The following is a 27,334-nucleotide window of genomic DNA, read 5'->3' as shown; positions in this document are numbered from 1 at the left end:
TATCCTCTAATATTGTGGCATCTGTAAAGGAAGTGAGAAAAGGGGTCACCCACCCTTGCATGTTGAATATGCCAGAGGGCCCAGATTTGGGTCAAACCTGTATGCAGGGAGCCTCAGTAGCTGTGTGGAACTTGTGGGGAGCTGCTTTCATCACCTGAGCATAACAGGAAGCTAAGTATGGGGGTTCACAAGCTAAGGGGCTGTTAGGGGCTTCATAACCAGGATAACGTAATGTGTCCAGAAACTTTATTCTAATGGTGTATAATATGGGACTGAGAAGGACATTTTTATAACAGAATGTCACATGTGTCCATGTGAAGAGACCACCAAACAGGCTTTGTGTCAGCAACAAGGCTGTTTATTTCACCTGGGTGTAGGCAGACTGATTCTGAAAAGAGTCAGCGAAGGGAGATAGGGGTGGGGCCGTTTTGTAGGATATGGGTAGGTAAAGGAAAATTACAGTCAAAGGGGGTTGTTCTCTGGTGGGTGTTTTGTTTTTCTAAGACCACCAGAGCGGGTACAAAAGAACCAGCGACTAAAGAACCAGCGACTAGGCAAGGGTAGGAGCAAAACTGCAAGTTTATTTTGGTCACCTAGCTTCAAGGGAAGAAGGTGGGTAGGGAGAGGTCTGTTGGCCCCCGACAAAAGGGGCCCCCAGAGTCACCCGTACAGCTCTCGGACGGAGTTCCAACAGTCCCGACCGCAGCAGGGAACCGACCGCAGTGGGGAAGCTGGGAAGTCCGCGCGTGGCGATCCTCCGGAGCGGCTTTTCTAGGAGTGGGAGGGCGATAGGCGGGGCACGGGCGTGTCCGGGGGCATTCCGCAGGTGCGACCAGGTAAATCTTGGTCTCTTCAGATTGACATCACCTGGCGCATGCCTAGTTGGTCTGCACCTTCCCGGGTCGCCGGCTGGATTTTCGCGCGCGCGGGAAAAGTTGGGGGATGAAGAACCCGGAAGTGCGCCATCTTGCCTCCGTTCATCCAAACAGTGGGCAGGGGTGGGGGTCACAAGGTGCTCAGTGGAGGAGCCTTTGAGCCAGGATGAGCCAGGAGAAGGAATTCCACAAGGTAATGTCATCAGTTAAGGCAGAAACAGGCCATTTTCACTTCTTTTGTGATTCTTCACTTGCTTTGGGCCATCTGGACGTATATACGTGCAGGTCACAGGGGATATGATGGCTTAGCTTAGGCTCAAAGGCCTGACAGAGAACCTCATGGGCAACTCTTGGCCATCATAGTTGGTCCAGAGCCTCCAGGAGGCACTGTAACCAAACAAAAGTTTAATTGCTCACCACATGCAGAGTCTGATTAACTAGAACTAGGTCTGACTTAAAAAAAATTGATTGATTCTGGAGCTAGCTTAGGGGAAGAGGCATAAATGTCTTACCTTACAGCTTCACTTTTGGAGCAGATGCAGGCAAGGGAGGCCAAGGTAGGTGGATCACCTAAGGTCAGGAGTTCAAGACCAGCCTGGCCAACATGGAAACCCCGTCTCTACTAAAAATACAAAAATTAGCTGGGCGTGGTGGCACACGCCGGTAGTCCCAACTACTCAGGTGGTTGAAGCAGGATAATCTCTTGAACCCAGGAGGCACAAGTTGCAGTGAATTGAGATCGTGTCACTGCACTCAAGCCTGGGTGACAGAGACTCCATCTCAAAAACAAAGCAAAACAAAAAAGCAAGGCAATGGAGGAAATGAGCAATACAGGGGGCAGGGGAAGGGAGCAGAGGGTGCATGCTAGCTCTGATGCTGTATCTACTGTCTGATCCAGCTGCAGACTTCTGGTGCCTTCCTGGGCAAGCTGTTAGCTCTGGAGGCAACTCCCTGGAGGGTGAAATTTATGTAGCAGCATGCTTTGGCTTGTAAATCAACTGTTACCTCTGTTCTTGGAGCACATAATTAGTTGAATTTGCCCTGTAGGGATAGTCTGCTGGAAGGGAGGTCAAAGGCTATATTTGCATTTCTAAAGACTAAGTAGGAAGTGGGAAACCAGAGGAAAAGAATGTAAAAAAGAAGAGAAATTATTAAAAAACAAACAAACAAACAAAACACTATTTCTTAGAAAAATGGTGGTACTCAGTTACAGCATGAGAGGAAGTCATTAGAACCTGTACGGTGAAGGAGTCTTTAAGGGCACTAACAAAAGTACCTATTGATTTTAATTTGGACAGACTCTAGACCTGTTTTTGGAAGGGGCTCTAGTTAAGGTGTACTGATTAGGAACTTAGTAGTATCAGTGAGATTAAGTAAAATTTCTATGAGTACTACGTTGCCTCCAGTACTCAAATAGGGCCAAAAGATGTTATCTTTGTAGGTCCTTAATAAGCGTGTCAAACGAATCTCCTCAGAGGAGGACGTCTTCAAAGTAATCTCATACCTATGTTCCTAGAGAAAGGGGATATAATTAAGATACTGTCTGCAAAGATGGTGTGTGATGGCAAAGCAGTTGAGGTCCCTCCTGGATAATCTAGCAAAGTGTGTCATGTCTCTTTGGAGATGAAGGAAAATTGTGGCTGAGAGGCTGCTGAAAAAGGCACTTAATAGAACACATTAGCTAAATCTAAAACGGCAAATATTTACCAGTTGCTGATAGAATGAAATTAATGATTTTAATGATGTTGGGCATTGGACATGAGGGTTTAATAGATGGCACCATGGCTTTAGGTTGCATTAATCCACGATGAGATGCAATTTCTTCATTTCAGGTTTCCCAACAGGCAAAATTGGGCTGTCAAATGAAGTAGTAGTGAGAATAATCACCTGTTTATTATGTCTAAAATAACACGTTTTAATCCTTGAAGGAAGTCCCTGTTTTAACTTATATTTTGCCATTTTAACTATTTTTAATTGGGAGCTCATGGAGTCCCATTTTATCAAGCCAATTTCTAAGTACCAAAGGCAATTTAATTTTAATTTATTACTTGTTGTATCAGCGTATGCCTATTATGTAGTATTTTGGGGGCAAAAGGTAATATGATTATGGTAAATTTAGGAAAGACTGCAGGTAATGCGAGGCATAGCTCCTTTTTTCTATCTAATGTTTAGTTATTCCCCTAAGTTATAGTGTAGCAGGACGAGCCGCAGACACAACTCCTCAGACACCGAGTTGAAGAAGGATTGGGGGTTTATTTGGCCGGGGGCATTGGCAAGACTCCTGTCTCAAGAACCGAACCCCCTGAGTGAGCAATTCCTGTCCCTTTTAAGGGCTCACAACTCTAAGGGAGTGCATGTGAGGGGGTCGTGATTGATTGAGCAAGCAGGGGGTACGTAACTAGGGACTGCATGCACCAGTACTTAGATTGGAACAAAACAGGATAGGTATTTTCACAGTGTATTTCTATACAATGTCTGTAATCTATAGACATAGGCAGACTAGAGAGGAAAAGGGGTCCTTGGAAAGTTTTTGTTTTTTATTTAAAGGCGATCCAGAAATGTTTCTTCTCTAGCAGGAAAACTCTGGCTCTTAGAGTGGGGAGGGCAAGCTTTGATATGCAAATACAAGCCATTAGAAACTGGGTCCACTTAAACATGGTGATTCCTGCCTTCTTCTTCTTGCCCTTGCCCCTACATGTTCCTGTACATGGCTGCCCCCACATATCCCCACGTGTATAGAACAACATCGTGCCTTGTATTTGCATATTAAAAGGCTAGGGTGGGAGGGCCAGTTTTTGCTGGGCTACATGAATGACATGCCTGGTTAAACACCCTGAGCACTATGCAAATCAGACGCCAACTCCTCCAGCCCCCTCATCTCCTTTAACAAGAAGCCACTTTTCCGCCGCACGCAGGGTTTTCTTTTTGTTCTAATCCCAACACTCCCCCTCCCCTGCCCCCGTCTCTGTACGAGGGAGCTGTTTTCTTTTCCCTTCCTTCTTTCTTGCCTGTTAAACTCTCTGTTCCTTAAAACCACTACACGTGTGTCCATGTTATTTTATCCAATTTGGCACGAGGCTAAGGTCCCTGGTGTTCCTCCACTCATCGGAGCTATATCAACGATATGTGGTGGTACTCACTAACGCTCAAGCACACTGGCTAGAGATCTTGAATTACCTAAGCATCTGCTTAACTTAATAAGTTGTTGGTGGTGGGGTGGGGGCGGTGTAGGGCATAGGTGCTTTGCAGGATCGGATGAGACATTCATCTTTGTGCAGAAGTTCTATTGGATTAAACTTTGAGCTACTGGCTTCCAAGAGTGCAACCCAAGATATCTTTGAATGTGTAAGGAGTATGAAGTTTTCTAGTGATGGTTGTAAGATTTGCCCTCAGAGAAGATGGGTAATAACACAGCCTTTATATAAGCAACGCAAAATCATATATCAGGAAGTGATTATCTCTCTCAATTTTAGAGTCATACTTGTGTCCCCTTGATGCATAACCACCAGAGACAAACTGGAGATAAACATTTACAGTTTAAAATAGGACAAAACCATATGGCAGACGCAGAAACACAGAAGTCTTCATCCTAGGGGATATGGCTCAGGCTTTGGCTTCTGTTTCTTAAGAGGGTGCTCACACCTGGGACCTTCTACTCTCAGAAAATCATTCAATAAAACTATGCCATATGTATTGTTATTACTGTGGGATTTATGTCACCAAAGCATTTGGGTAAGGTTAAGATAAGGAAATAACAGCAAACACAACAGCAAGCATAATGTGCTAAGTATAATTTTGCCAACAAGCAGTGTTTCTGTCCTGTGTTGCACCAGAAGATGTTTGAAGGCAATTAATAAGGCATGAGCAATTCTCTGAAGAAGTTATTCAGTAGTCAATAGGGATGACACAGCCCTCCCACTCTCAGCACCAATTGTTTTATGTGATATGAAGATTTTTTTGATGGGGGAACACAATACACTGACACTCAGGAAGATGAAAGGCAAAATTCACGGTTGCTTGTGATGCCAAGTGAGAAAGTTGTCAGGCAGAACCATACAGGGACAGGATAACAGCAAGCTGTAGATTTAACAGGTAGCTTATGTATGGCAAATTGGGTGGGATTAGCTAGGTTTCACAGGCTTCTTGTAGATTGGCTAATTGAAATAATTTTGGTGGACTCTGAGACATAGGGACTATCCCGTATTGTCTAGTCCCTGGCACTGGGGCAATGATGATGGGTGCCTAGTGACCCTTGAATATGAGATACCAATAAGGGACACTGCTAGGGTATGGATTTTACCAGATGCTCAAAAGGGTGAACTGACAGACTTGTAAACTGGGACAAGAAAGCATTATTAAAAAAAAAAAAAAAAAAAAAAAAGCAAACTATATTCAAGGTTATATAACATAAAGAAATGCAATACACTTAGCAATACCAGCACAATGTACATAGATGAAAGCAAAGCTATATGGGCTGAGGAAATAACTTTGAGTGCTAATTCCTATCCACAAGAACAATGCAGAGAAATAATAAATAAAAAGTTTGACATAACAAATACTGTGTGTATATGTGTTTGTGTACTTGTGCACACACATGTAGTATTTAAGATGGATATATAAGCCTTATAACAATAATTTATAAAATAACTACAAATATAGTGAAAATAACTAAACTATAAGATGTTATATTAGAAAAAAGTAATTACACACAAAAAAAGCAGCAAGAAGCTTTAGAGAGAAGAATACTATAAGACAGAAAACAAGTTAGAATGGCAGACATAATTCAATTATATAAATAAAATCTAAATATGAATGGATCAAATAATCCTATCATTAAAAAATTATTGGACTGAATGCAAAACAAAAATAAAAAACAGGTCGAACTATATTCTGCTGGCAGGAGAAACTTTAGATTTAAAAATGCAAATAGATTGAGAATAAAGGAATAAAAAGGATATATTATGTGATTACATAAGAAGACTGAAATGTATATATAATACTATTATCAGACAAAATAGTCTTTTGTTATGGACTGAATCTCTGCATCCCCCTCAAACTAACATGTTGAAATCTTAATCTCCCTATGATCATTTTAGGAGGTGGGTCCTTTGGGAGATGATTAGGTCCTGAGGTTAGAGTACTCATGAGTGGGATTGTAAGAGGCAAAAGAAAGCTTGTTTCCCCTCTTTCTACTTTCCAAGAATGTGCAAGGTATTTCAAAGAGGTGGTAAGCCGTTGCGGCTTGTTGGTTTCACCTGTGAGGTTACTGTTGGTAAAGTTTAAAGGCCAGAAATATTGGTCACTTGGTATGACAATAGTCAGGTAGTAAGAGATTTAAAATAATTTTTTAAAAAGTGCACTATGGTTAAATGTCAGCTTAACTGAAAGCAGGTATTCAAGCTCTAACAGCTTGGGATTCTTTCAGAAAAACAGAGGAGGCACCACAGACCCTGTTTTGAGAAAAACATCTGTTTCCCTCAAGAAACCCTAGAACTGGGAGGTGGATAGATCCCTCTCAAAATCCAAAGCTAAATATACTTTTAGGGATGGCAAATGGCAGTTATTGAGGGATACTCAGCTCTTTGCATGTTTGGACTAAAAAAACTTACGGATGCTCTTAGTCATTTGTAAGGTATGACAATGTCACCACCCTGCACTGAGAGATGAGATTCCCACAGGAGATGGGAGAGTTACAAAATAGGCTGATTGGCTTTGGGTTTCCTTGCAGCAAAAGCACAGTAAAAGCATTGTACTGTCTTCTCCCTTATCATTTCCCTGTTTTTTTTTTTTTTTTTTTTTTTTAAATCTAAGATCAGATATTAAAATGGGACTCATAATTTTGGAGACCTGTTTTTGCCTTCTAGCTGCGCCTGCTTGTTAGTCCCTAGAAACTACATGCTTTCCTGCTCCTGTTCCTCCAAGGACTCCACCCTAAAACCAGTAGTCCAATTAAGAAATTTAAAAACTGGCAAATGAAAAATCCTACAACTTCTGGATCTTCTTCCGTCCATCTGTGTAGTTATATATGTACTAGTGTATGATGTTTATATAAATAACTCTAATTAGTTGGCTTTAAAAAATAAGCACTTAGAGTATTTTGAAAAAAAGCTATAATGCCTTTTAGTTCATGTGATGTCAATAATCTTTGGGAAACAAAGTTTTAAGATTATTGGCAAAATAAAGACATTGGTCTAAATTAAGCAGGTCAGATGTTACATTTGCTAAATGCTTTAAGAATATAAACTGTTACTTTGGCTTTTGAAAATTGTTAAACTTGCCTGGTTTACAGCTAGGTAAGGACTGGGGATATGTGGAGTTAGCCACACTCCTAGCTATGTTGGATAGAGTTGGACCTTATCTATCTGAACTTCTGTTGGGTGCCCTAGGGTCCACAACTAGTACATAATTAAAATAACTTATTAAATCTTTCACCAAAATTTAAAATTGCTAAAAGTTACCATCATCACATGTAATTGAGACTATTGAAAAAAAGAACAGTCTTACATGGAAGGTGTGTAAGGAAAATAAAATATGATTTTAGTTAAATATTATAAGAAGGCATTTTAAAATATTATAAACTAGGCATTTGCCTAGTTTAGAGCGTTAAAGGACTGTTTTAAATTAGATAAGATTAAGCTAAATGTTTAAACAAATTGTGGAAGGTTTGTAAAATATTAATCCTGTAAAAGAAATTTTGCAAGTGAAGATATTGACTAAATTTTAAGGTACATTACTCAGTTTTTCCATGAATTGAACATTGAAATAAAAGCACAACAGGATTTTCTTCGAGCACTGATTTGCTTCCTAAGAAAAATTTGTAAAGGGTTATAAAAGGGTTATGAGAATCTCACTTTATGGTAAAACTGATTAAGATTTAATCAAGTTGTTTATAAAGTTTTATTAGAACTGGGATTGACATAAATAATACACTAATGCAAACGTGAAGATTGGCTTTCAGTCTCAAACAAGATTTTCATGTAATATTAAAGAATAATAAAAGATTTTTGTTTGCTTTTTGAATAAACTACAGAAGAAAAGGGAGAAATACAAGAGACAATTGTTTGGAAAGCTAAGTCTTCCCTCTATCAATTCATAAAGGATTCTCCCTTTTTAAATATTTTTGAGTCAACTTTTTGGCTAAGTGAATAACTTATGATGACCTGGAATTCTATTTCATAATAATATTAAGTGTTTTTCACCCTTATCATATTTGATAAGCTTCCAAAAATCAAATTTCACTTCAAAATCATATTTTCTGACCTTTAATTTTGGGATGCTACAGAGGAACCCTGAAGCATCCAAAAGAGAGGTAAACAGGATTATTTGGCACATTTTTGTTACATGGGAAGCATTGTCAAAATAAAAGATAATGCTTAACCTTCTGCAGGTTATATTTTAGTGAATAATACTAATTTATGTTCCAAAATTGTATGGAATTTCTAAAATTCTAATATGTCTAAGTATATGCCATTAATTATAATTATGGCTACAATGTAGTTATTATTGACCAAAGAAATAACCAAATTTCCTTGCCAATTATGTCTTTACCTACAAAATTTTAAAGTCATTTCTACAGTTAATTGCTTAATGGTGATGCAGTTCCTGAAAACTTCACACACACATAAAATCCTAGAATATTTGTTTTGATATACCATTTGAATAAACTCTATGGTCTAAGTCAAATTACTTATGATAACCCATCAGTTATGAGTGCTATGTACCTAAGTTAGAAAAACGTCTGGTATTCGGGAGGGCCTAAGTCCAGTGCTAAGCATGGACCTATGGAGAACTGGGATACTGCCTTGTCCTTCTTGAGTTCTTAAAGCTTTTGTTATGAAAGGTTCTGCATCCCATGACTCATCATAGAAAAGATAAAATAATCCAAATTAAATATATATTGGTGTGGTAACTTATAAGTTGCTAAAATAGTTAATGACCAACGTTTGCTTTCTCAAACTCATATTTTTGAGAAAATCATCAAAGCTTCAGGTATATTTTGCTACCTGATGCACCATTAAAACATTTATAGAGGAATTTCATTCAATTGTCACTTCCAGTACATTTTTTCTGGTTGTATAAAAGCTTTCCCATGCAAGAGAGCTAACATTATTGTTATGGGATCCTTGGGGATACTGCTTTTCTGGCTGGAAACCTCTGTGGCTGGTGGTGCCTTTGCCCCAGTTTGCCTAGGCCCACTGGGTCTGCTCAGCTCCCACCACTAACCTGGATTCCATGCTTCCAAAGAGACCGGAGTGGAGTAGTGAGGGGTGTGTAAGCCAGTGAGTGTGGGGTCTGGCCACTGCACACAGTTAGGCACACCAGCTGCTGCAGCTGGGACAGGCAGCTCCAGATGCCAGCATGCATGTTAGCTCACTCTAAGGCTTTGGCTGGACCAGACACATCACAATCAGCTTCCACGGCTGGTACAAGGGAATACAGTTGTGCCTGGAAGCTTGCAGACTCCAGGAACCACAGGGTCCCATAGCAGGAGTCACAGCTCTGGCCTGGGGAGCTCCCAGGTCTGTGTTCCCATAGAGTCACAGCTCTTGTTTTTCTTCTCTCTTCTTGTCACCCACAACATGGTGAGCAAGGGGCGTGTTTCAGCCCTGTTTGTGTTACAGCATTTTTAGCCCTGCTATTTGGCAGGTCCCAAGTTCTTGGTCCTCCAAGAAGTTCTTGGCCTCCAGGAAGAATGAGGTATACAGACAAGTGGAGGGTGAGCAAAGAGGAGCAATACTGAGTGACAGAACAACTCAGAGGATGTCCTGGAGTGAGTACCTCCATTCTGCAGCTGGGCATCCCGACATCTGCATCTCTCAGAAGTGACGAGGCCCTGGAGTGGGTAGTTGCTTGTCCCAATGTCTGCTCAGTTCTGGCTGAGTCTGGGGATTTTATGGGTCTCAGAAGGAGGGAAATTGCACAGTGATTGGTCCATGAGAGGCCATGGGTGGCCCCAGAAAAGGCATCACAAGTTTACACTCTGGTCCATGGGACTGGCAGCCCAGACCCCAGCCTTCGTGCCCTCTCTGGCCTGAAGGTAGGGCCTCACCAAGGACCCGCCCGCTTCTGTGTGGGAGCCTATCTCCTGCTGCATGGCACCCAGGATAGGTATTTTCACAGTGCATTTCCAGTACCAAGGAAAGCCCGAAGGCCAGTGCCAAGCTGCCCTCAGCAACTCCTCAGCTTCCCTCCCATGCTCATCAGTGCCCAAAGTCTGGGCAGGGGCCAGAGGCAGCATGATACTAGTGTGTCAGCGCTGCCCCAAGCATGTGCACACCCACCAGGCTGCAATAGCACCTGGGCCTACCCCCAACCTTGCTCCAAGGTCAGAGCAGGTGTCAAGAGTGGGGAGGAGCCAGGCAGTGGGAGCAGAAGATACCTCCAAGCCTTCAAGTTCCTGGGGGTTTTTACTGTGGCCCCAAGATTGTAGAGATGCTTGGCTCTGAAGCCATGGCTTGGGCATCTGTAGCTGCACCTTGAAGGACAGGTCTCCTGCCTGCTCCATGGAGTGGGAGGCCCAGTTCTGCAGCCACTACTTGGGCTGCTGCAGCTGTTCCCAGGAAACTCCAACTCCACCAACTCAGAAGGGGCATGGTTCCCACTTGTCTCCAGCTCCTGGCCATGTTTCTCTGCTGTAGCTGATGTGATGGCAGTGGCTGCTCCAGAAGGGGGACTGCTGCCATCATTATAACAGTAGATTATTATACTACACTGTATTTTTACCAGGTAAAGTAAGGTTTTTATGGTTCACTGAGAATAATCAACCCCTTCACAAACTACAACCTGAAGATGGATCTTCTCAGATCATCAAAGGAAGACTGTCATTCTCATTTACATTACAGCAAAACTTCAGGACCTTGAACCTTGGGTTCATAATCTCATAACTGAGAAGGCTCCCTTTACACTCTTAGAACTGTACACCCATTGGAATCCTTAGGGTAAAGCTAACCAGGGGTGTTTCTCCCCAGAAGAAGATGGCACCCTTGATGTGAACAGGTTTTCCCAAGATCACGGATCAAGACTTCTCTACTATCATGAGACTCTTATCTTTGATTATTTTTCCCTTGCTTATGCTTCTATAAACAATATAAGTGAAAGGGGTCCTCTTGTGTGTGCGCTTATGGGGTATAATTTTATTTGTGAAGAATTTTATAGCCAGCCTTATACATAGATAACCTCATACCTTAATAGACAAAAATGAAGGTCCAATGTAGATAAGAAACATTAATGGTACATATGTTGCCTCATAATCAGTCAGAAACAAAACATTGATTTACTCCTCTTAACTCACATCATGGATTAAGGAGAACATTGCTGAGAGGCTTTCATTCTTCTAAAAGGGCATCATTTGTTAAATCCTTTTTCTGTGGTTTGGAATAAAAGAGACAATGATTAAAAATGTATCCCTCATGATAGGCTCTAAGGCAGATTCTATTGTAAAGGCTTTGGTTACACAACAGACTGTAAATTCTCTTGTGAAAGTAATGCTAAATAATAGAATTTCTCTGGATTAGTTACTGGCTAAACAGAAGTATCTGTACAGCTGCTGGCACTTATGTCCTATGGAGAAAATGTCACGTATTATAGAGATTCTGTTGTAGGGGATTAATGAAGAGACTTCTTAGTTAAATGAGTAGACTCTTTATGTAGCTCATTCTTTGACCTTTTTAATTTTAGGTGGTTTGGTTCATGGGCACCTCGGTAAGGAGCATACTCCAAACTCTTGGTATTATCCTCCCGATAGTTATAATAATAGTCCCCCTGGTGTGCTGTGTTCTCTCAAAAGTTGTAAATGTTTGCATGTAGCCACCTCTAAAATGTCAATCTCTCTAACTAGAATGACAAGAGCTGAAAGAAATGTGCAGCCATGAGGACACCATAACTTATGAATGACACGATGAGACCAGAAACCCAAAATGATGGTAACTGAGAGTGGTGCTAAGGCCCTAAGTTTTGGTCACACCCTCACCTAAGTGAGAACCTGACCAAAAAAAGGGGGATTCTTTTAAACAAAACGATGGGAGGCCATTGTGTTGGACTGAGCTCATGCACTAGGCCCCAACAGACCAAACCAAACAAAAATGGAGTCACTTGTGCTAAATGTAACATAATCAAACTGTGTTTGATTATGATTTTCCAATCGTTCATTACTCAAACTACTTTAAATTTAATTCAGTTGAAATTTTTCCCTTAACAACAATAGAATCAACGTAACAATCTGTCTTCAAAAGTAGGAAAGCATGTTACTTCTATAGGAGAAATCAAGACATCTGTAATGGTAAGCCAGAACCATCACTGCAAACAGGAAGATGTATATTTAATTCACCCTATATTTGGCTTTAAAAAAAATGTATATATAAAGGAAGAGCAGAAAGGAAAACACATTTTAACTAGCTTCTGCACTTACTCCTTTATCACATTTTTTACTTAGCTCAGATTTAGAATAATGTAAATAGTTCATGAGTTCAAATGTTCTCCCAAGTTCAGTTAACAATGCCAGCTTGAGGTGGCTGATACACACTTAATAAAATGTGCTCATATTTCATAAAATTAATATTATTAATAATTACTTCATACACCCTCCACTCTTTCCCATTTTTGCGATAAGCAAATCTCCTCTTTTTATAAGGCTCAGATTGGAGGGTTTATGTCATATTTATTTTAATACACTGACTTTATGAAGATACCCTGAGAGTTCTAGAATTTTTTACATCAACATTTTTCAGATTGATTTATCATGAATGTCATTCTCTCTCCTTTTTTTCATTTGTAATTGTTTATTAGGACTTGTTATGTGCCAGATATTTTGCTAATAACTTTATAAGCAGTGTTCCACATAATCCTCAAAATACTCTATGAGGACTTTTTGTTATTTATTCTCTTTTATAGGCAAGAGAATCTAAATCTCAGGGAAGTTCATTACCTGTTCCAATGTTACAGAGGAGAAAGGTGATGAAACTGGGATTTTATTTGATCTAGGAGATCTGACATCAGCTCTCACATGTAATCTCATCCCAATTTTGTCTCTATTTCTTTTCAGCTGATCATGATTTCATTTGTATGATTGATTTTGCCTGACTGAGCCAAATTATACTAGCACATTATTAGATTAGAATAACTTAATCACTTTACTTGATGAAAAACAAAACAAATCAATTAAACAACTGCATTGATGAGAGAAAGGAGCTGTTTTAGGCATAATGTAGTCTAGCAGTTTTTTAAGTGTGATCAACAGACCAACAGCATCCACATTATACACAAACGTATTAGAAATGCAAATTCTTGGTTACTAAGGAAACAGCAATCTGTGTTTTAACATGTCTTTTAAGGGAATTTTAAATTCTAAAATATATCAACCACTGCCACAATCAAGGGGTCAGCAAATTAGTGAACATGAGTCAAGTTTAGGCACCTCCTATTTGTTTGCTTTTTAAATTTTAATATGATATACATACATCATTTAAAAATTTTTAAGTGGGTAAGTCTGTAGTAGTAATTACATGCAAAATGTATAACCATCAGAACTATCTGTTTCTAAAATTAGTTCATCACTCCAAACAAAACTATACTCATAAAACAATAACACCTATTTAACCCTCCCCTCACATCCTACTAATCACTAATAACTTTCTGTCTCTATGAATCTGTCCACTCTAAATATTTCATATATTTGGAATCATACAATATTTGTCCTTTTGAGTCTGGCTTATTTCACTTAGAAAATGTTTTCAATGTTCACACTGCTGTAGCATGTATCAAAACTCATTCCGTTGTATGGCTGAAAAATAATCCTTTGTATTTATGTACAACATTTTGTTCATCTATTAATCGATTAAGGATTCATCTGTTGGGTTTTTCTATGTTATGACTATCGTAAAATGATGCTGTGGTAAACACTGGTGTACAAGGATCTGTTTGAGTCACTCTTGAATTATTTTGGGTATGTACCAAGAAGTGGAATTATTCTATTTTAGCTTTTTGAGGAACCTCCAAATTGATTTCCACAGTAAGTGTGCAATTTGATAGTCCCATCAAGAATGTAAGTGTCTAACTTTATCCACATCTTGGCCAACCCTTGCTCCTCCCCCTGCCCTCTTTCTCTCTCTCTCTCTTTTTTTTTCATTACAGTCATCCTAATAGTTGCAAAGAAGGCTGGTCATGGTGGCTCATACCTGTACTACCAGCACTTTGGGAGGCTGGGGTGGGCGGATCACCTGAGAACAGAAGTTTGAGACCAGCCTGGCCAACATGGTGAAATCCCATCTCTACCAAAAATACAAAAACAAAAACAAAACAAAACAAAAAAACCGCCCAGTTGCAGTATTGTGTGCCTGTAGTCCTAGTTACTTGGGAGGCTGAGGCAGGAGAATTGTTTGAATCCAGGAGGAGGCGGCTGCAGTAAGCCGATGTCATGCCACTGCATTCCAGCCTGGGTGACAGAGTGAGACCCTATCTAAAAAAAAAAAAAAAAAAAAAAAAAAAAAAAAAAAAAAAAAAAAAATGTTGCAAAGTAGTGAAACAGTATCTCACTATGGTTTTGATTTGTATTTCTTGAAGACTAATGATGTTAACTAACTTTTTATGCACTTGTTGGCTATTTGTACATTTTCTTTGAAAATGTCTATACCAGTTGTTTGCCCATTTTAAAAATAGGTGTTTTAGTTTAATTAATTCCTAGCAATTTATCTTTATATTGCATTTGCTTTTAGGTTCTTGGTCATGAAATCCTTGCCTAAGCCAATGTCTAGAAGGGTTTTTCCAATGGTGTCTCCTAGAATTTTTACAGTTTCAGGTCTTAGATTTAAGTGTTTAATCCATCTTGAGTTGATTTTCTATAAGTTGAGAGAGGGAGATCCAATTTCATTCTCCTACATGTGGCTAGCCAATTATCCCAGCACTATTTGTTGAAGAGGGTGTCCTTTCCCCACTTTATGTTTTTGTGTACTTTGTTGAAGAATAGTTGGTATTGTAAGTATTTTGGTTTATTTCTTGGTTCTCTATTCTGTTCCATTGGTTTAAATGCCTATTTTTATACCAGAGCTTTTGCAAGGCAAAAGGAACAGTCAGCAGAGTGAACAGACAGTCCACAGAGTGAGAAAAAATATTCACAGTGTATACATCTGACAAAGGATTAATATCCAGAATCTACAATGAACTCAAACAAATCAACAAGAAAAAACAATCCCATCAAAAGGTGGACTAAAGGCATGAACAGACAATTCTCAAAAGAAGATATACAAATGGCCAACAAACATATGAAAAAATGCTCAACATCACTAATGATCAGGGAAATACAAATCAAAACCACAAGGCAATACCACCTTACTCCTGCAAAAAAAAAAAAAAAAAAAAAAAAAAGCAGATATTGGCATGGCTGTGGTGAAAAGGGAACACTTCTACACTGCTGGTGGGAATGCAAACTAGTACAATCACTATGGATAACAGTGTGGAGATTTCTTAAAGAACTAAAAGTAGGACTACTATTTGATCCAGCAATCTCACTACTGAGTATCTACCCAGAGAAAAAGAAGTCGTTATACAAAAAAATACTTGCACACGCATGTTTATAGCAGCACAATTTTGCAATTGCAAAAACGTGGAACCAACCCAAGTGCCCATCAATCAATGAATGGATTAAGAAACTGTGATATATATTTATTGTATATGTGTGTATACACACACACACACACACACACACACACACAATGGAATACTTCGCAGCCATAAAAAGGAATGAATTCGTGGCATTCACAGCAACCTGGATGAGAGTGAAGACTATTATTCTGAGTGAGGTAACTCAGGAATGGAAAACCAAAGATCGTATGTTTTCACTCATAAGTAGAAGCTAAGCTATGAGGATACAAAGGCATAAGAATGACACACTGGACTTTGGGGATTCAGGAAAAGAGTTGGGGGTGGGTGAGGAATAAAAGACTATAAATAACATGTTGTGTATACTGTCCAGGTGATGAGTGCACCAAAATTTCACAAATCACCACTAAAGAACTTACTCGTCTAACCAAATACCACCTGTTCTCCAATAAACTTTGGAAATTAAAAAATAATCTCTTTGTCTTCTGTTGTTGAGTTATGAACATGCTTTATATATTTTGTATATTAAATCCTTATGAGACATATGATTCACAAATATTTTCTTCCATTCCATAGGCGATCTTTCAGTTTCTTCATAATGTCCTTTGATGAACCAATGTTTTTAATTTTGATAAAGTTCAACTTATTTTTTGTTGTTGTTGTAGTATTTTTGGTGTCATATTTAATAATCTATTGCCAAATCCCAGTTCATAAAGATTTATCTCTAAGAGTATCATGGTTTTGGCTCTCATATCTGAGTCGTTGATTCATTTTGAATGAATTTTTGTATATAATATGAGTAAATATTTTATATGTGATGGGAGTTAATTTTCGTACATGGGATGAAGTCTAACCTTAATTTGCATGTGGAAATCCAGTTGTTCTAACATGATTTGTTGAAGATATTTCATTGTCTGTTGAATAGACTTGGCAGGTTTGTTGAAAATAAATTTGCCATAAGCATATGGGTTTATTTATGGATTCAATTCTATTCCACTTATCTGTATGTCTATCCCTATGCCAATTCCACACTGTTTTAATTACTGTAGCTTTCTGGTAAGTTTTGAAATAGCAGAGTGTGAATCCACCAACTTTGTCTTTTTTGTTTTTTAGGATTTCCATGTACAATTCCAGGAATTTGAGAACTCTCATTTCTGTTTCAGTAAAATGTCTGTTGGAATTTTGCTAAATATTGTATTGACTCTTCAGATAGCTTTGGTAGTTCTGCTGTTTTAGCACAATTAATTTTTCTTCAAATCCATAAACATCGGGTTGCTTTCAATTTGTTTAGAACTTCTTTGATTTCTTTCAGTGATACTTTGCTGTTTTCAGTGTACAAGTTTTCACATTCTTTATTAAATTTATTCTTAGGTATTTTGTTCTTTTAGATACTATCATAAATGGAATTTGTTTCCTAATTTTGTTTTTGGATTATTTGTTTTTAGCATATAGAGACACGAATGAATCTTGTGTTTTGACCATATAATTTGTTGAGTTTTTTATTAGATCTAGTAGATGTCTGATAGAATTTTCATATTTTCTATATATAGAATCATATAATCTGAAAAGAGAAATAGTTTATTCCTTTCTTTACAGTTTGGATGCCTCTTATTTGTCTTTCTTGCTAATTGCTCTGCTAGAAGTTGCAATGTTCACTAGTGATTTAAGCAGACATCCTTGTCTTCTTCATAATGTTAAAGGAAAGTGTTCAGTCTTTCGCCACTGAATACATTGTTAGCTGAGGGTATTTTATAAATGTCCTTTATTAGGTTAAGGAAATTCCCTTCCATATGCTCAGTGACTTTTATCATGCAGATGTATAGAATTTTGTCAAATGCTGTTTCTGTGTCAAATGAGTTGATCTCTTTTTTTCTTCTTCACTGTATTACATCGGTAATGTCAATGTGCTGCTTTACATTGATTGATTTTATGTTGAACTACACTTACACTTATGAGATAAATTCTTCTTGGTCATAGGGCATAATTCTGTTTAGCAATTTGGTTTGCTAGTATTTGGTAAAGGTTTTTGCATCTATATGTGTAAAGAATAATCCCCTGTAATTTTCTTTACTTGTGATCTCTTCATCTGAATTCACACAAAGGAAATGCTTGCCTCATAGAATGAATTAATAAGTAATATCTCCATTTCTGATTTTGGAAAGTGTGTCAAACAGTTGTTGCCAGTTCTTCTCTAAATGTATCCTAGAAGTCACTAGTAAACCATCTGGTATTAGAATGTTCTTGATTGGGAGGTTTGTTACTACAAATTCAGTTTCTTCACATGTTATTGGTCTGTTGACATACATTTTTTATTTCTTGTTGAGTGAGCTTAGGCAATTTGTGTGTTTCCAGAAAATTCATCAATTTCATCGGGATTATCTAGTTTGTGGCCTAATTTGGTCATATTTTTATAATCATTTTTATTTCTATAAGGTCTGTAGTAATAACCCTAATTTTATTTCTGATTTCAGTTATTTATTATCACTTTTATTCTTCATCAGTATAGCTTAATTTGTCAATTTTGTCAATTTTTTTAATAGAATCAGCTTTTGGTTTTATTATTTCTTTATCTATAATTCTTGTCCTGTATTTTATTTATTTCCATTTTAATTATTATTATTTCCTCTCTTCTACTTGTGTTAAGTTTGCTCTTCTTTTCTGGCTCATAAAAGTCTGAAGTTATGTTATTGATTTGAGATCTTTTGTACATTTTTTAATGTAGACTCTTACAACTATACATTTTCATCTAAGCACCGCTTTTGCTTCATCTCATAAGTTTAGTATCTTGTGTTGTTATTACTTATCTTTAGGTATTTGTAATTTTCCTTCTTTGACCCATTGCTTGAAAAGGAGACCATGGTATAATTGTCATATATTTGTGTATTTTCCAGTTTTCTCTTGTTGTTGATTTAAAGTTCCATTCCATTGTGTTCTGCGAAGATGCTTTGTATAAGTTTAATGTTTTTAAAATTTATTGAAGACTTTTTTGTTGCCTAACATATGGTTTGTCAGAGGGAAAATGTATTCTGCTGTTGTTGGGTGGAATGTTCTATGTGTGTCTGTTAGGTATAGTTGATTTATATAAATACTATTTGTTTAATTCCTCTATTTCCTTGTTACAGATTTTCTATCAAGAATGTGAAGTGGTCTATTGGTGTCTCCAACTATTATTGCAGAACTACCTATTCTTCCACTTAATTTTGCCAATGTTTGCTTTGTACATTTTGGGGAGCTCTGTTGTTTGGTGCATGCATATTTATAATTGTTATATCTTCTTGAAAAATTTATCCTTTTTTTAGTGTTTAATGCCCCTTTTTCAAGCGTAACAGTGTTTAAATTAAAGTCAATTCATGTCATATTAGTAGAGCCACACAACCTCTCTTTTGGTTACCATTTGTGTAGAATATATTTTTCTGTTTTTCACTTTCAATTTATTTGTGGCTTGGATCTAAAATGAGTCACTTATAAAAAATATGTACTTGTATGATTTTTAAAATCCATTACACTAACTTTTGCCTTTCGATTGGAAATTTTACTTCATTGACATTTATAGAAATTATTGATGAAGATTACTTCTGCCATTTTGCATTTTGCTTTCTACCTGACTTATAAATTTTTGTTCATTTCTTCCCTTAATACATTTTTGTGATTAGCTTTTTATAGTGAAATGTCTTAAAAACTTTGTCATTTTCTTATGTGTGCATTTTAGAAATATTATCTCTAACTGCCATAAGGATTGTGTTTATCATCTTAAATTTATAATCATCTATGTTTTAATTAATTCCAACATAACTTCAATATCATAAAGCATTCTGTGTCTGTGCAGTCCCCTTACCCATTTCATACTGTTTCACAAATTATGTTCATATATATTCTGTGCCATATAACATAAATTTATAATTATTTTTTATGAATTTTTTCAACACATATAGAAAATAAAAATGGAGTTATAAACTAAAAATGAAATAATTGTAAGTTTTATAATTGCCCATGGACTTACTTTTCCCAGGAAACCTTTATTTCTTCATTCACCTTTAAGTTATTGTCCAGTGTGTTTTCATTTTGACTTGAAGGAATCTCTTTGGCATTTTTCATAGGACAGGTCTGCAAGTTATAAAACTCCCTCATCTTTTCTTTATCTGTAAATCTCTTAATTTTTTACTCATTTATGATAGAATGTTTTGCTAGATATAGAATTCTCAGTAAGCAGGATTTTTTTTTTTTTGTCTTTCTTTCAGGACTAAAGCATGTTATTCCACTATCTTCTGATCTCTATCATTTATAATGAGAAATCGGCTCTTAATCTTATTGAAAATCCCTTGTGCATAATAGATTGATTTTCCCTAGCTCCTTGCAAAATTGTCTGTCTTTGGCTTTCAATAATTTGACAACTGTATGTCTCAGTGTGGATCTCTTTGTCTTACTTGATGTTTATTCATGTTTCTTGAATTTGTATTTTTATATCTTTCATCAAATATGGAAAGTTTTCAACCATTATTTCTTCAAATATCTGTCCTGCAATTTCTCTCTGCTTTCTCTGGGATTCTCCTTCATATGTTGGTCCTCTTGATGGCATCTCACAAGCCCCTTATGTGCCATTTACTTTTCTTTATCATTTTTTTCCTACTTCTCAGACTTGATAGCTAGAATAGATAATATCTATCACTCTATTATCAATTTCCTGATTTTGCCTTTTGGATGGTAAAATTTGTGTTGAGTTTCTCTAATTTTTTTATTTCAGTTTTTATACTTTAAAATTCCAAAATTTTTGGTTCCTTTGATAATTTTTCTTCATTGATATTTTTGTTTTGTTCACTTATTATTTTTCTGATTTTTCTTATTTGGTTGTTCTTTCTTTCCTTCTATTATTTGAATATGTTTAAGATATTTTTTTAAAATAATATTTTTCTGTTAATTACAATATCCAGAAATTTTTAGGGATGGTATTTGTTAACTTATTTTGTTCCATTAAATAAGTCTTATTTCCTGTTTCTTTGTATGCCTTGTGATTTTTTTGTTAAGAAATGGACACAAATAGTACAATGTGATTCTGGAAATCAAATGTTCCTGCTTCTCAAGGTTTTTAATTATTGAAAGCTGTAGTAAACTGTTGGTATAGTGACTTTTCTCTACTGTTTTTCAGCAAATATATTTGTTGCATATATTGTGAATAAAGTTTCTGTTTTTTAGCTTTTGTTCAGCTAGTGTTTGACAGAGTTTTCTTGAACACCAGGAACTAAAAAAACAACAACCAACCAACCAACCAACTTCTCTCTGCCTTTACTGTTTGGCTCTGTCCTGAGTACCTCTTTAAACACTTATCCAGACTTGAATTAAGGTTAGGGATCTGTAGGCTAAATAAAGAATATGTGGCACCTATATACCACGGAATATTATGTAGCCATAAAAAGCAACAAGATTATGTCATTTGCAGGGATATGGATGGAGCTGGAAGCCATTATTCTCAGCAAACTAATGCAGGAACAGAAAACCAAACACTGCATGGTCTCGCTTACAGGTGGGAGCCAAACAATGAGAACACATGAACACATGAACACATGGGGGGAAACAATGCATGCTGAGGCCTGTTGAAGGTGATAGGGGGTGGCAGGAGTGAAAGCTTCAGGAAGAATAGCTAATGGAGGCTGGGGTTAATAACTAGATGATGAGTTGATCTGTGCAACAAACTATCACAGCACACATTTACCTATGTAACAAACCTGCACATCTGCACATGTACCCCAGAACTTAAAATAAAGGTTGAAAAAATAGGCTAGGGATCAGTATCAGACAAAACAAAGCTACAAAACACTATAAAACTTAAGGACTTCTTAGGTCTTTTTTGAACATGCACTGTATAATTGGCATGTATGAGGCTTTTCAAATCTCTCCTAACTCATGGGTGTTTTTTATTACCCTAATTTTCCAAGGAAAATCTCTGTTCTTATTGTGTTTCCAGGCCTTGGATGTTCGTTTATATATCTTAAATGTTTTTTGCCTCAAGCTTAGGTTTCTTAGGAGTTCAATAACATGTTTAAGCAATTCCTACCACTTTTACCTCTTGGATATGCTGTGCAATAGACAAAACAGATGAAAGTACCTTACATCATTCCCTCAGGTAGCCCGCATATAGGTTAAAACGGGCCAAAATAATTTGCAAATAAAGTTGTCTCTTCTACCTCTGGAAACAGGGACTTTTCTCTCACATTGGGAACATGGGCTGCTGTCTGCAAGACTGCTCTTCAACTGGGGAGTGGTTACAGAAAGGGAAGGCAAAACTGTCACAATGATTTTTAAATTATTTTTACATTGACTTTTTATTGCTTTAGTGTTCACTGGATTGGTATAAACCTGTCTGTTTTCCAGTGTTCTGACAATGTTGATTCTGATGGCTTCTGCTCATTTTTTCAATATTTCTACAGAGGGACAGAAGCTTGGAGTTGCCAAATGCACCATCTTGCTTATGTCACTCACTCCCGTCTGTTTTAGTAAACTTCATGTGTGTGTGTGAGAATACAACCATTTAAATTTATTTACATATACTCTGCAGCTGCTGTTTTGCTACAGTGAGTTGAGTTCAACCAAGATTATATACCCTACGAAAAACTAAAGCACTTACTATCTGGCCCATTGAAAAAACATTTTCTGACCTCTGCTCTAGACTGGTGAAGTCCAGATTTCACAAATTTCTAATAGATAACTTCCTTTATAGCCACTTTGTTTTTATATTTTACCTTCACATTTAATGAATCTACATTTATTACTTAGCACTTTGTATATACCAAAAATTCTTGATCTCTTTCCTGAAATTTTACATCTATTTATGGTTATAAAATACTAGAACTCAGAGCATCTCAGAAATGTTCAGTCTCAGCAAGCTAGTGAATGTTGGAACAGATTCACAGGCTTCACTGATTCCAGAGCGAAAATGCTAATCAGTTTAAACACACATTTTGGATAAAATTGATCTGCCTCCATAACAAAGGCACTGGGCTTACAGTTAACCTGTAAATCAATTGTGGATATAAAGGCATTATTGCCAATTCGATTTGGTTGAGATGAGCTTTAGTATTCAGTCCTATTATTCTGAGTGTCAATTAGAGCCAAGAATGAGCCTACAATGTTATTGATGTTATCGCTTCTCCTCCAGCTGAGAACAAAATTCTAGAATGGCCAATTCATTTTTCTGGTCTTTATTAGCCTAGGCAGCCTACACCTGCAGTTATATTTAATCATAATAATGAGCCTCTTTTTAAAATAGTATCACAGAGGAGGATCAGAGTGCTTGTTCATTACATCTCTAATGAAACATTGTATGTAGCATAACTGTATTATTTTGGATTGTATTACATCATATCAAAGTAGAGAATTTAACAGAATGTATCCCAAACTCCGTATTAGTTAGGCCAGATACAGAAACAATTTCCTTCATCCCTACTAAGAGCAGACTGAGATGTGGAATTCCCAAATATAGCTTTCATTGAAATGGATGGGACTTCTCAGATCAGTAGTAACATTTATATGATGTTACTCTTCAGTTGTAAGCCATTAATTTGATTATTTATGTATTTGTATTTTTTATTTGTTATACTGATTTATCTGCAAAACGGAGAAAAAATAAATCAAAAACAAGCAAGAAGAGTTAGCTTTACAGATGTTTCATTTCCACTAATTTCTGCTGTTTTATAAAAGAAATTTAAATTTAAGCAGCATAACTTATGCAAAAAGCATTGGATTCATATTTGGAGTCCTGGATTTTACTCACAACTCTGATAACAATTAGTTTCTTCCTCTTCTTCTTTCTTTCTTTCTTTCTTTTTTTTTTTTTTTTGACAGAGTCTCACTCTGTTGCTAGGCTGGAGTACCATGGCATGATCTCCCCTCACTGCATCCTCCTCCTCCTGGATTCAAGCGATTCCCCTGCCTCAGACTCCCGAGTAGCTCAGACAACAGGTGCATGCCACCATGCCTGGCTAATTTTTTTTTTTTTTTTTTTTGTATTTTAGTAGAGATGGGGTTTCGCCATGTTGGCCAAGATGGTCTCGATCTCCTGACCTCGTGATTTGCCCGCGTCAGCCTCCCAAAGTGCTAGGATTACAGGCATGAGCCACTGCACCCGGCCTAATAATCAGCTTCTTGCCGGGCGCGGTGGCTCAAGCCTGTAATCTCAGCACTTTGGGCGGCCGAGACGGGCGGATCACGAGGTCAGGAGATCGACCATCCTGGCTAACACGGTGAAACCCCGTCTCTACTAAAAAATACAAAAAACTAGCCGGGCGAGGTGGCTGGCGGGCGCCTGTAGTCCCAGCTACTCGGGAGGCTGAGGCAGGAGAATGGTGTAAACCCGGGAGGCGGAGCTTGCAGTGAGCTGAGATCCGGCCACTGCACCCCAGTCTGGGCGACAGAGCAAGACTCCGTCTCAAAATAAATAAATAAATAAATAAATAAATAAATAAATAAATAAATAAATAAAAATAATTAGCTTCTTAAGCTTGGGCAAGTAATGACCATTGTGTTTCACTTTAAAATTAATCATTTTATCAGTGATAAAATTAATGTGTAAGAATGTATTATCTCTGCTTCAGAAAAAATATGTGCTGTATGTTATTGTTTTCATTGGGAAATAATTGGCAAATTCCATAATTTATATGAAGTTCCTCAAATTTTATGTTCCTCATTGTGGGTTCATTCTGTACTTAACCTTGTATTATAAGACTTGCTACTGTGGATGCCAAGGCCCTTGTCCCACTGAGATTTTACTAAAAATCTAGTTGCAAAAGGCAGATTAGGAGAAAAAGGCTTAGAAATTCATTTAATGAATATACACAGCAGCATTCCAAATGCAGACCCTAAGATACAGGGGAAATTAACAAAGTATGGACAGCTGTGTAGAAACACTATTGGAAGAAAGGTACGTGATCTGATAATGCTAACAGACTGGATGGGGAAACCCAGCAAGGTCTGTCAGTCTAGATTTTTCTTGTCGTTTCATGTATTTTTTTCTTCTTCTGGGTACGGGGCATCACCATCTTTGGACTGGGGGTCTTAAGATGTTCAGTCAATCAAAGTAAGTCAGATAATTTCTTTATGGCCAGTTTTTACACAGATAAGGTGGAGGAAAAATTAGAGTAACATATTTAGGTTTTATGGCTGGCTTTGAAGAAAAGGGGTTCTGTTTACTATGACCCACCATTGTGGAAGAGGGAGTCTAGTTTCTATGGCTAGCCTTATTGGAGAACAGAACTGAGAGACAAGAGGACAGGAGAAGGTCAGAGAAAAACGTTTGTTTCTGAGTCTGCTGCTGAGGCTTTCATTTGGGGGTTTTGTTTTCTGATCCCCAGAACTATCCTACACTGTAATTACCTATTTACTTGTCTGAGTTCCCTAGTTAGGCACTGTGCTCCTTGAAGGCAGTGAGTAGTGTTTAAATACTATTTTAATCAATTGCAGTTGCTTAATATCTGGCACACAGCAGGCCCTCTACAAATATCTATGCATGAAATAATATAATTTTCATCACTCAGTCCATTCTGAAATGCACACACACATACACACACTGATGAAATAATCAATGGATAAACGGACAGGTAGGTAGATAACAGCTAATAAAAATAATGACTGCAGGTTGTGTAACACAATCAAAGTGTTTGTTGTTTATTTTGTTTGAAATTAACTGGCATGCAGGATCTCATTGACACTAGCATCAAAACACCTGATATTATTACCCATGACATATGTTAACCAGTGGTTTCTATGACTGCTTCCCATCACTACTCCCCACCTCAGTGATCCTTAGTGATCTATTTGCTCATCAAATCAAAACTAATTTCCCCAAAGCAAGGCTATTATGAATTTGAAAAAGTTGATTATTTCCCAGCAGATAACTTTAAATGTCATGGAGCCTATTTAAAGACAGCTTTATATCACAAACCTTATGTTCAAGCCTTAATGTACAACCAAATGGACCAAATGAGGCAAACAGAATCAGGCTTCCAAATATAATCATAATTCTAGGTTAGCTCTCAAAATGAGATTGCAGTTGATATATTCTACAAAGTATGTTTTGACATTAAATGTTATATACTGACAATCATTTTTCTGATTTAGACTTGCTTTGGTTTCTACCTTTGAGTAGATGACTCTGACTATGAAAAAGTAGCTGTGCACCTGCCAGGCTACATCTCCCTCCCAGTGATGAATGCCCTATCCTCCACATTGCCTTTTCCTTCAGATTCTTATTTGCATATGAATGTTTTCCAATGATATTTTTCTCTTTCTTCTAAAACTAAGCAGAGATATTTCCTCTACCTAGTGTTATTCATTGTGAGGAGAGACAATTTTTTTTTTTTTCTTTGCGGGTGAGAGAGAATAGATAAGGGTAGTAAAGTTCCCATAGTTTTTTATTTTTATTTTCTATTTTTTCTGGCCATGAACTAGTGGTATTTATTTTCTTTTAAATCACAGCGTATGATTGCTGTAGCACTTCTTCTCAGTTCTATTTTCTTTTTTAAAAAACAACTGCAAATTCAATTGTACAGGCAGTTTCAAGTAATCAAAATGTAATGTATTAATCTTGACATCTGTGGTTTGTGGATTCAAGTCCCTACATTCTCTAGCTTGTAATGTTTATGAGGTAGTGCATGTGAAGAGTTCATAAGTCAAATTCACACTTAATTTGTACTGGTTCCATCATTCATCATAAAACGTGCTACTAAACAACAGTGAGTACACTGTCTATATGTAAATACACAAATACACATGCACACAACATATAACAAAGCAGTTTTTATGATGTACCTCTTGCATTACGATACTCTTACATAGCTATACAACTCCTACAAGAGATAATGTAAATATAAAAGCTATTTTCTTCAGTTGTAAGTAAGTAGATGTATCCTAGAGAAATGCTATTGTCCCTCAGAAATAGTATTTGTAAACTAATTTTTTTAAATTAGCAAACCAAAAATACTATACTATGGAATAAGTTTGTCTTATTTTGTTTGTATTCAGTGAATATAGATGACTAGTTCATTCACTGAGTCTTTCAGAAGAGCGTTAATATCAAAATTATCATGTGGTCTGATTTTTTTAAAAGCCCAGTTCCTACAAAACAATAAATGGTGAGGTTCTGACAATTATGCGGGAAATTTAGTACCAAATACATATACTATTTCTCCATTTGCACAAGAGAGCTAGTTTGTAGAAAACAGAAGACTAAAAGTTGGTAAATCAAATGTGTTTTATAATCACATCTGTGAGAGAAGAATCCTCTTATGACTTCTGGAAATATCAAAATTTGAAATGACTAAATAACTGACAGGCCAAGGAATTTGTATTCCCTTGTTCTTTTACACACTAGGGAAGAAAATGGTAAAAAGTAGCATAATTGTGTGGCGAAATATCCCATTGAAATAATACTTTGGAAATTAAAACATGGATTTAACATAAGACAAATGGATGTGTTTTTAGATGTGTATGCCTAAGAGATGAATTCCATGGATATCTACTGGCTTTCTTGATTAAGCCACAACTGGTGGAACTCACAAATGTCAAAGATGTTATTCCAAAATGTCATTCGTTTAGACTCATTCCTCAGCTTGTTATTGTTGAGTTTCATTTCACATTTGGAGGCATCCTGTTGGGGAAACTGAAGAACAGATGTTAAGTGTGAAGTGTCTCCCTCCATAGTTCACATCACATTGAGTTGTTGCATGTAAACAATATAGACACTAAGCCAGCTGGTCCTCTGCCTACTGCTGACATGGCAGAAAACATCTAGGAGGTAGTCAGAGGGGCATATGTATACCTGTTAAGTGGCCTGGTTCTCCAACAGTCATGCAAGTATTACTAAATTTGTTTCACTCCTG

Source organism: Rhinopithecus roxellana, chromosome 11 (assembly GCF_007565055.1).
Source record: "Rhinopithecus roxellana isolate Shanxi Qingling chromosome 11, ASM756505v1, whole genome shotgun sequence".
NCBI classification, from domain to species: Eukaryota; Metazoa; Chordata; class Mammalia; order Primates; family Cercopithecidae; genus Rhinopithecus; species Rhinopithecus roxellana.
The sequence above is the reverse complement of the archived record's forward strand: the minus strand, read 5'-3'. Positions refer to the sequence as shown.